This window comes from Pinus tabuliformis, chromosome 9 (assembly GCF_031772625.1).
Source record: "Pinus tabuliformis cultivar Carrire ecotype Pingquan chromosome 9, CPIR1, whole genome shotgun sequence".
Classification (NCBI taxonomy): Eukaryota; Viridiplantae; Streptophyta; class Pinopsida; order Pinales; family Pinaceae; genus Pinus; species Pinus tabuliformis.
In genome coordinates, this window is record NC_142307.1 from 1,504,515,536 (window position 1) to 1,504,527,514 (window position 11,979).

Sequence of the window (11,979 nt, forward strand, 5' to 3'; positions counted from 1 at the left end):
CGGTGTATTTTGCTGCCCTTGTGTTGGTGCTACTATTTGGGGATGTATTTCAGACATCTCATCATCATCTTCATCATGTGACAAACAGTTTTTAACATTCACTGTTTTCTCTATGCTTCCATCCCAAGCTTCCTCCTCAATGAACTGAACATCTCTACTCACAATAAGCTTCTTGGTGGATGGGTTATGCAACCTGTAAGCTCTGGATTCCTCACTGTATCCAATGAAAATATATTTCTTCCCTTTGCTGTCCAATTTCTTCCTTAGTTGATCTGGAATGTGTGCATAGGCCACACATACAAAAAATTTCATGCAGGTGACTCCTTGCTTTCCAACTCCATGCTTCTTCTGGCACTCTGTTCATGACTACTTTTGTAGGGCATCTATTCAAAATGTACGTTGCACAGTGTACAGCTTCAGCCCAATAATCATTTGGAAAATGCTTTGCCTTTAACATACTCCTCGCCATATCCATGATTGTCCTATTCTTCCTTTCGGCAACTCCATTTTGCTGCGGGGTGTTCCTAGTGGTAAATTGCTTATGAATTCTATTTTCTCTACAAAAACATAGAAATTCTTTGGAGATATACTCACCTCCTCTATCAGTTCTTAGAACTTTTATATGCAACGCGCTTTGGTCTTCTACAAGTGCTTTGAAATTGCAAAATATTTCAAACACTTCACTTTTGTTCGTCAGGAAATAAACCCAAGTTTTTCTAGTAAAATCATCAATAAATGTTAGTATATAGTGGTTGCCTGCAAGTGATGGAGTTTGCATCGGTCCACATAAATCTGAGTGGACAATCTCTAAGGGTGCTTTTGCCCTTATGCTTTTTCCAGATGGAAAACTTTCTTTGTGTTGTTTCCCCAAGATACAACCTTTGCAAAGACTGTCTAGTTTCTCTATCAATGGTAATCCTCTTACCATTCCTTTTCTTTTCAACAAGTTAAGACCTCCAAATTTGAGATGTCGAAATTTCAAGTGCCACAACCAATTTTCATCTTTTGGTTTTCTTTGGAAAGCCTCTTGAGTCACTGCTGCTATTTCTTCTCCATTTTTTAAATCTGCTTTCATTCTAAGAGGGATCATCCTGTTCCTTGTCATCTTCACTTGAACAATACATTGTTTGCTGGGTCTTTTATCCATGATGGTGCATACATCATCCACAAAGAAAACACTGTACCCCTTTTGAACAAGCTGTCCAATACTTAAGAGGTTACATTTTATTCCAGGAACATAATAAACATATGTTATGGTTTTCTTTTCACTTTTCCTTGTTAAGACATTTACTTCTCCTTTTCCCATAACAGAAACTTTATTATCAGTCCCTAGTGTGACTTGTGACTTCACACTCTGATCTAACATAGAAAACAGGGCTATGTTTCCTGACATATGGTTGCTGCAACTGGAGTCTAGAAACCATACATCTTCACACTTTTCTTCAACCATATTACAAGCTAAAAACAAATTATTTTGGCTGATATTTTCTCTATTGAAATTTGCACTAGTTCTATTACTCATATCATGCTGCTTCTTCCCACATTCATTTGCATAATGCCCATATTTTTTACAATAGTGACATTGGACATTGGATTTATCATACCTTTGATCTTGAGCATGATGTTGTCCACTTTGTTGACTGTTGCCTTGGCCTTGGTTCTGATTTGGATTACTGCCTCCTCCTTTCTTGTTTACTCTGCCTTGACCTCTTCCTCTTCCAAAGAACATATGGGTCTTAAAGGCATGTTCTAGAGATGAGTTTTCATTTCTACTCAATCTCTGCTCATGTGTTATCAGTGATGCATGTAGTTCATCAACTAAAAAGTTTGTGAGATCCTTTGTCTCTTCTATGGGGGTAACAATCACATCGAACCTTGAGGGTAGGATCCTTAATAGTTTCTCCACAATCCTTCTTTCTTCAAGAATCTCTCCATGAGACCTTATCTGTGTGACCAGACCAATCACATGTGTGAAGAATGAGTCAATATTATCTGACTCTTTCATGCAAAGATTCTGAAAATCTCTCCTCAGCAACTGTAGTTTTACTGTCTTCACTTTCTCCATGCCTTGATAGGCTATCTTGAGAGTTTGCCATGCTTCTTTGGATCTCTTAGCTGTTGCTATCCTTGGAAACACACTCTCATGCACTGCTTGATACAAAAAGTAGAGGGCTTTAGAATCCTTCTTCTTATTGCTCTTCAACAGATCCTTCTCTGCCTGAGTTAAATTATCAAACTCATTTTCATTTGCTGACTCTTCAAAACCATCCTCAACAAATTCCCATAAGTCTTGGGAAGCAAGCCAAGCTCTCATGCTTATTGCCCAATAGTCATAGTTTTCCCATTAAATTGTGGGAGCTGGGTATTACAGATACCCATGATAGTGTTCGCTCCAACCATTCTTGCACTCTTAACTGTGCTTCAAAATACTTGAATGTGCGTTTTTTTTTTAAATGACAGACTGTCCTCAATAGTAACACAAAAACTAACATAAGAAATACCTTGGATTTTTCTTTTGACTGAGTCTTCACTCTGCTAGAGAAGATGCTGCAACAAGAAATCCTTCCTTCAGCTTATTTGACACCTTCAAAGAGCCTGGACAAGCTCCGATACCATGTTGGGAATTTCTGATAATTCCAAACAAAATGACTGAACAGAACCGAGAATAATGCTATGTTTCTTTGGCACAGCGGAACAAAAAAAAATGTTTCCAGAACACGGAGTTTCACATACACAAAAACTTGTATTCATTAATAAGATAACTATTACAAAATTCTTCCTCTCATAGAGGGATTTCATCAAGCCTGCTTCGGATGCAGTTAAAGAAAACTTCACTCTCTTCCTGGGAAATTACTCTGTCTCTGCAACAAAGAGCAATACTCTGTTTCTTCAAAAATTAACACTGCTGAAAACACTCCTGTGACTGCACTGCTCCGCATTTCATCCTCTGTCTCAGCTTAAAAAAAAATTTACACTGCTGTGTAAAATTTCCTTCATTCGCACGCTGCGTATGTTCCCCTTTTTCTTTTTGGCCTGCGTGTTTCCCTCTTTCAAATTGAACGAACAACAAAAAACATAACTTGACTTTACCTTTCACTTGTCCGTAAAACAAAAACAAAATTAAAAGCTTTTACCTAACTTTTCTGACCACAGTAAATTTATATTAATTACATTTAATTGCTTTACGGATAAACCTGGCGGTCAAGCAAACATTACACTTCACGTCACGTCATATGGAGCAGGCTTGTACATCAACCATTGATGTGAATCGAACGACTGTCAAAAATTCCCCGGAGGTACCTTTCAACCGAGCTTTACGTGCCGAGGAATGGTTGTTTTGCAAACCACATGTCAACCATTCAATATGCTCGCTGCCCATGGAGGAAAAACAGCTTTAGGCAAAAGGAGGTGCAGGGAACATTGGTTGTTTTGCGATCGCTGTTTACTGGCGGCTTCCGGCAACGCTACAGTTGAAATTATATTTCAACAATTTTCTGTTCAACTTGCAGATCCCAAGTGCACCGCCTCAAGGACTGTACATGTCACATGATGCCATTACAAGCCTTATGTGCCACTTACAGATAATTATTTTTTGTTTTCACTCGACGGAATCAGCGTGATGGTAGTGTTTGCTTGGCTGTCTTTAATTCAGGACTAAGCAACAAACCTCGTTAAGAAATTCGGGGTAGTCTAAGTACAAGGAACTCAAGTTGAAGAAGATAGACACGAGCTTGAAATAGAGATTATTAATACACTGTGGAAACTCCTCCATTTAATCAACAACATCTACCAATGTTGAAACCCTATCCATTTTCTGCATGAAAACCTGAGGGTCACTTGCCATTACTAAGCCACATCTCAACCAACATTAAAATATAAAACTCTCGCTGATGACAAATTTATCCGAAAAAATGGTGAAATTATAGAAAAATAAAGGCAAATATAATGTATTTTATTTATATGCTGAAACAATGACCCCTTTATGGCCATTTTTTTTTCCTTTTCTTTGTTTTCATTTTTTTTAACCTATCTTATCCCAAAAACGAGTTAGTACATTTTAGATGTCCAATGTCAAAGACTTGGGGTGTAAGCTCTGTATCAACTATTACAAAACGCTTTCCAAGCAAAATATCTTGTATTTGCACCCGCATTACAGGCCTAATATATCTCTTAATCAATTGAACTATATGAGAACCAACCACTAAAACGTAAAGATCGTGCACAATAAAGTCTAAACTATTTACACAACCTATCCACCATTAAATCCATGACACAATAAGAAATTAGCGACAGTCCAAATTTTGATCCACAATTACCTAGATTGTGACATTGTAAGAAATTAGAGTCAATCCAAATTGTCATGAACCAAATTCCCAAGAGCATGTAACAAGCTAACAACTCAGGTAGTCAAAAGTTCCATAAAGAGAGTAATAATAAGCAAAATTAAAGTGTTTTGTAGATGCATAATTTGGATTATATTTTAGTGAGTATAGATAAGATTTCTCAACGTGGAACCTTAAATTTAGATTATTATTTTTACATCCCATTAGGCGTATTATAGCTGACAACACTGAAGATTAAATTTATATTATTATCTTTACTCTGGCGAGGATGGATCATGTAGTGTGCAAGCTCTATCTCAATATGCATGTATTACACTTGTATCCCCCTTTTTGATATTAACTATTTGAATTCTGTTAGGTGCCTTATCAACAATAAGCTTTAGCTTGCGAGAACTTCAACAGAGGATCTTGAAAACTGTGGGATTGATTCTAGAAATTAAAGTGTATTTGTTCGATGAAACCTAACTGTACCTATCAATTCTGGTGCCTACAATCTATGGCTATGATGGTGATTTGATTGCACATCAGCGAAGTAAACTTGAAACACTGGCACGTTCATGCTGTGGAAATCAAAGTTAATTGCACTGCTCTCACGATGTCAACTGCGAGAAGAGTGTTCATACCAGTTTTTTTTTCACTTCATAAAAACCACCATAATTTGGATTATATTTTAGTGAGTATAGATCAAGATTTCTCAACGCTGAACATTAAATTTAGATTATTATTTTTACATCCCATTAGGCGTATTATAGCTGAAAACACCGAAGATTAAATTTATATTATTATCTTTACTTGTGGTGATGATGGATCATGTAGTGAGCCAGCTGTGACATCCTATGCATGTATTACACTTGTATCCCCCTTTTTCATATTAACTATTCGAATTCCGCTGGGTGCCTTATCAACGATAACCTTTAGCTTGCGAGAACTTCAACAGAGGATCTTTATAACTGTGGGATTGATTCTAGCAATTAAAGAGGTACTTCTTCAATGAAACCTGAATGTACCTATCAATTTTGGTGCCTGAAATTCCAGTAGAGTCTGTGACTATGATGGTGATTTGAGTGCACATCAGCGAAGTAAACTTGAAACTCTAGCACATTCATGCTGTGGAAAATGAAAGTTAATTGCATTGCTCTCATGATGTCAACTGCGAGAAGAATGTTCATACCAGTTTTTTTTTCACTTCGTAAAATCCTCATCACTAATGTTGACGGCCATTGCCAGGGTTTGAAGATAAGGTCAAGTCTACGTGTAGAGGGGTAATCCTGACAGAACTTCATTATTGTCGACACTACCTTTTATCCCTCATTGCTTCGGGTCTGTGTAGTGGTTTGGGCTTGTTCGAATTCAGAGAACAATCGCGGTTGGGCTTGTCGATGAAATCGAAGGTATGGCGACTTTAAAACATAAATCACGTCTATGTTCTTTTAGACAGTTCAATGTATTTTAGCATTCAAATGATCCTTTACATGTAAAAGTTGTGGATGCCTGCAAAATTCGTCATTAAATGTCTTTAAATTTCTGATACCAATTGAAATTATTCGTATTTCTGCGTGGAGGTGTTATTGAATTCGTTGTCTGGGCTTAGGGATACTTTCACACAATCTGTTATGTTTTCTGTTGAGGAAATCCGAATACTGTAAGTTGTTGCAATATTAATTGGATGCTTACCATCTTCCCCATTCTGATATTCCGATGCATTGTCCTAGTTATAATTTGTGTACAGTTTCTAGATAGATACAACATTGTTCTATATTTTCCTTGCAAGATGAAAAATAGAGCATACAGTCATTCATGTAATTTTGTTGAAATAATTTCGGGAACTTATCTGCATGCGCCCTTCTAGATATTTTGGCACGCCATGCTAATGATATGTGTATTGCAAAATAATGCAGCAAGAAAATACCAGAAAGAAAAATCATTGCCAAAGAAGAATATGATACCAGAAAGAAAATCGTTTCCAGAGAAGAATAGAAATGTAAGAAAAACATTTCAAACAAAATCACTGCTACACTGCTTAAACAACTACTATGCCACTGGTTCTTGTGTTGCTTACCTTGCTTACCTTGTCTTCTGTGGTGCAGGTGTAGATGAAAGGAGTCTCCATTTCTACCACTCCTCCGTTGCTGCCACTCCTGCCATTGCAGACTTCGATGACGTTTTCAGAATGAATGGAAAACTTCGGCGAGGTTTCTGGAATGAATTTATCTAGTCTGTTGAATATTACGAGTACATCTTCAGAACTTCGATGCAGATTAGTTCATGAAAGTCTTCCATGTGCTTGCTCTAGAATCAATTTATCCTGTCTTCTGAAGGTCAGAACTTCAATGCATTAGGACACTTGGAAGAAGCCATGGCAGCTGTACATGCAGCATCAGTGGTGATGGTTATCTGATGCATGTCTCTTACTATTTATCCAAATTTTGCATACAGGAAGCGAAAGTTACTTTGGATATCACAAAATAGACAAAGAAGAAATGCAATGCGAACTTTGGATAAAAACGCTTTGTACATCTAAAGTTGCCTCGGGAAACATGAAGTTCCCAATAAGAGGTCGATTTGAAAACATTGCTTAAAATTTTGGTGCAGGCAAATTGTCAGCAAAAACTTTGGTTAAATATTTGTACGCAAGCGAAATGTTTGTTCAAAGAATTGTTTAATTGTCAGTCAACACTGTATCGAACACTATAGTCCCTGCTATGTCGAAGGCAGGGACTAATAAAAATTAGCGGTTCTTATTGATTCAGAGAATTCGTCATGTTCCCCGTATTAGGGTTGAACTCTAACTTTCTTTTTCCACTAATTCCATTATAAAATCCAAAGGTAAGCAATACAACAAATTTCTTTCCTTTTTTTTGTGAAGATGAGCTACGCCACTTCATCCACTTCACAAGGACTGAACACATCTACATGCGCTGCTCAGAAAAAAGCATGCTGGCACCATATTTTCCACTGGACGATATCGCCAAGTTCTGGCTGGTACGCGGTGTTTTCGGAAATAGCCACGTCATCGAACTAGTCAAGGTTGCTTCGATAGCCCTAATGCAATTCTATTATTTAGGCCCTGCTGCTTAACGTATATTTATTATTACTACACCAAGCAATAGATAAATCCTAATTTCACAGAGAATAATTCACAAAATCTCAGCTCAGCCTACACATCAAGTAATAAACGGCCGCTGAATGAGTTTCTATCCCTTAGGTTAGATATCTTGAGATCTGATATACCGAATTTTATTACTTTTATATAATTCGAAAGGCTGTAGAATTTATATGTGTATATGAAGGATTATTGAATTTGATTATTTTATTTAATTCGAGCAGTTGGAATATTTATAAAGGTACAGAAAGAATTATTGAATTTGATTATTTTTATTAATTTGAGAGGTTGGATGATTTATAAAGGTAGAGAAAGAATTATGAGAATAAGGTTAAAATCAATTTTTTTTTTTGGTATTTTGAGTCGGTTAATATTTCAATATGAAAGAAATGTATAAGAAATAGAAAGTGAATCACAAAAATCAACATAAGAATTTAAATTGTAAAACATTAACAATATGTCAAAGAAATCTTCACTCCTAAGGGAATCTTCACTCATAACTCTTTATGGTGCACAATTTCTTTACACAATTACCATATTTAATAAAATAATTACATTATTAACATTAATTGTTGTGATTCAGTCCAAAGGATAATTATACAACCCTGTGTGAATGTGATATGTCCATGTTCAATTTGGACTTCACACATGTACTTCTTAAAATAGAAATAAAATATTGTCTAAATCGAAAAGAGATATTAACTATAGCAACAAACAATATGCTATACATGTTTAATTAGTTGTATCAAAAATACAATTTAAACATGGAATAATTACACATTTTTTTTTGCGCTTTAAAATAAGTTTGCACCTGAAGAAATTTGATCCCTTTTCGCTCATGTTAGATTTGTGCTTAAAATGGATCTATGTTGTTTCTTTATCAATCTCCACCTTGACAACAATTTTCTTAATATCTTGCCCATGCCCATTCCTCATCTCTTTTGCAAGCCAAGAGAAGCCAAACACCGTCACAACTTCTCTACTAAAACTAGCTTCGTGAACATGTATGCACGATTCTCCTGTGTATAGACATTCTTCAGAGATACCTTGCCGCCATTGATCCTATGTCTGACAAAGTGGTATCTAACATCAATATGCTTAGTCTTGCTGTGATAAGCCAGATTTGTAGCCAAAGTAATAACACTTTGGCTCTCACAGAATACATTCACTTTCTCTTTCCTCCTTTCAATCTCATCAGGTAGACCTTTCAACGTGATTGTCTCTTTACAGCCATTTGAAGTAGCTATATACTCTTCTTTAGTAGTGGACAAAACAAATGCATCTTGAAGCTTTAACAACCAAGTAATTGCTCCACCTGCAAGAGTAAAGACATGTTATGTATTAGATCTGCTTTTTTTCCAAGTCATCTACATAATCAGTATCCATATATCTGCAGACTGAACCTTCACTATCATTAAAGATCATACACTGGGCACTTGTTCAACTCAAATATCGAAGTACTCTCCAATGTTCTTCACCTGGATTTTCCATGAACCTGGTGACAACTCTAAGTACATCTGAAATGTCAGGTCTTGTAGATACCATCACAAACATTAAATTTCCTACCATATTTCCATATGGTAAATGAGACATATACTTCTTTTCTTCATTAGTTCTCAGACTCAGACCCAAAGAAAGCTTAAAATGGGTAGCTAAAGGAACACTACCAAGTTTCACATTTTCCATATCAAACTTTGCAAGTGTTTTCTCCACATACTTATGTTGTGATAACCAGAGAATTCCTTTTTTCCTATATTTGTGTATTTCGATGCCTAAGATAGATTTGCAGTTCCAAGATCCTTCGTATCAAACTTCCTATAAAGCTAAGCCTTTAACTTGCTGATTTCTTCCATTCCTTTCTTGGAATAAGAATATCATTAACATACAAAACCAAGATAATGAATATTCCATTGAAACTTTTAAGGTATGCATAATGATCATACTCACTTCTAGTGTAGTTCTCTTTCACCATGAAGGAGTCAAAATTCTTGTACCACTGCCTCGGAGACTGCTTCAGGTCATACAATGATTTTTCAAGATTGCAAAATAATGCTTTGTTGTGACCTTGTACAAAGAATTTTGGTTGTTCCATATAAATCTCTTCATTCAAATCTCCATGAAGAAAAGTCGTTTTAACATCAAACTGTTCTAACTCAAGATCAAGTAATGTAGCTAGTGCTAACACAGTAGGAAAAGAAACAAGGTTTACGACTCGTGAAAAAATATCATGAATGTCAATAGCTTCTACCGAAGAATACCGTTTTCCTACCAGTATCACCTTATATCTTTCAATACATCCATCAATATTCCACTTCAGTTTAAAGACCCATTTTCATTTGACAACACTTCTCCCTTTATGAATTTCTACAAGATCCCAGGTCCTTTTTTGGCTAAGGAATCCATTCCCTCATCCATAGCATTATTCCATTTTTCACTATCCACATCATAGATTTCTTCCTGATAATAAGAAGGCTCCCCATCTTCAGTAATCAATGCAATAGATGAAGCAAAATATTCATACATTTTGGGTGTTATTCATTCACTTATAGACCTCCTGAGAGTGGCTCGTTGTTCAACTGGTTCCTAAACTTCTATAATTTCATTTACATCTTCTTCTCCTTTTTCTTCAGAAGTATCTTCTTCCTTTTGACTTTCCGAAAAAAGGTTCGGTCTCCAACTAAATTTGTTGATTTGGCAACACTTGTTCCTATTCAACTTTTCCAACATTGGATTTTAGAAGAGAATATTCATCAATTGTTACATCTCTACTAATGACTATATTATGTGAAGAAGGATCCCAAAACCATTATCATTTCACCGCATAGTCATACCCAAAAAATACATAACATTTTTCTTTTGGTTCTAACATAGAAAAATGATTCTTTGGAATAAGAGTGTAGGCATCACAACCAAAAATTGTTAAATATGAATAATCACAATACTGGCCCGAACAAACTTCTTCAGGAACTTTACAATTAATGTCAATTGAAAGTGATTCTTTTACCAAATAACAAGCAATATATATTACTTCTTCCCACAACTCCTTTTGCAAGTTAACATTGTTGATAATGATTCTACCTCTCTCCATAAGAGTCTAATTCATATGTCCAACAACGCCATTTTGCTGAGGAGTATAGAAAAAATTTGTATGTCTAACAATCCCTTCATCCTTGCAATATTGTTCAAATTCTAGGGAAGTAAATTCATAGCCATTGTCAATTCTTAAACATTTAATTAATTTGTCTATTTTCTCTCCAACCATAGCTTTAACTGTTTAAAGAGATTAAATACATGATTTTTTCTTTTTCACATATAGACTCATACTTTCCTGAACTAATCATGAGTAAATGTTTCAAATTAATATTCACCTCCATAAGATATTGTAGTAGATGGTCCCCAAAGATCAAAATGAATATAGTCAAAAAATTATTTACTATTAAGACTTTTGGTTTTAATTTTCTTTTACATTGTTTTCCATATAAACAATGTTTACAAAAATCCAATCTCAATGATTTCAAGATAGGAAGTAATTTATGATTCATTAGTACCTGAAGCACCTTTTCACTCATGTGGTCGATTTGCTGATGCCATGGGAGCATATCTTAATTTTCCTTCTCAGATACAATCACTGCCTCACTGACCTGAGTACTTCCTTTGATTCTGTATTGGTTTTCGATCTTCTTTGCTTTCATAACAACTAGAGCTTCCTTTGAAACTTTTAACACTCCATTATGACTTGTAAATTTGTAACCTTTCGTGTCCAATACTCTAAAAGAAATCAAATTCTTTCTCAACTCAGGCAAATTTCTAACATTAGTCAATGTTCTAATTGTATCATCATACATTTTAATTCTGGCATTTTTTATCCAAATCATTTGACAAGATACATTATTACTTATAAACATAAAACTACCATTCATAGCTTGATATGAAGTAAACCAACTTCTGTGCGAACTCAAGTAACGAGAAGCACCAGAATCTAACAAACAATTTTCATAATGCTGATAAACATTGCAAACATACATAACTTCATCTACCATACCTAATTTAGTAGATAAAACTTCATCAATCATACCTAAGTCAACTTGATTTTCTTCCTTCTTTGGGTTTTCAATGGTTTCCTTTCATTTCCAACAATCTTTTTTGATATGCCCATTTTTGTTGAAATACCAATGTTTGACTTTACACTTCTTGCCTTTTGATTTTGATCTCGAAGAACTTCTTTCTTTCTCCCTTGTTTCCTTACACTAGCCTCTATCTACCATGGCTTGTCGCATGGAAGTTTCAATGCTATACTTCCTTCGTACTTCTTCAGATAATAGAGCTCCCACAAGAGAATCAGGTTCTAAAGATTCGATGGTGCTCAAACTAATAGAAGTCACAAAGTGATCCTAAGACTTGGGAAAGGAACATAAGAAAGGGATAGCTTTATCTTCTTCTTCAAATTTAACATTCATATCTAAAAACTCGCAAATAAGTGTATTAAATACATTTTAAGTGTTCTACAAGTTTAGTACCCTCTTTCATCCGGAG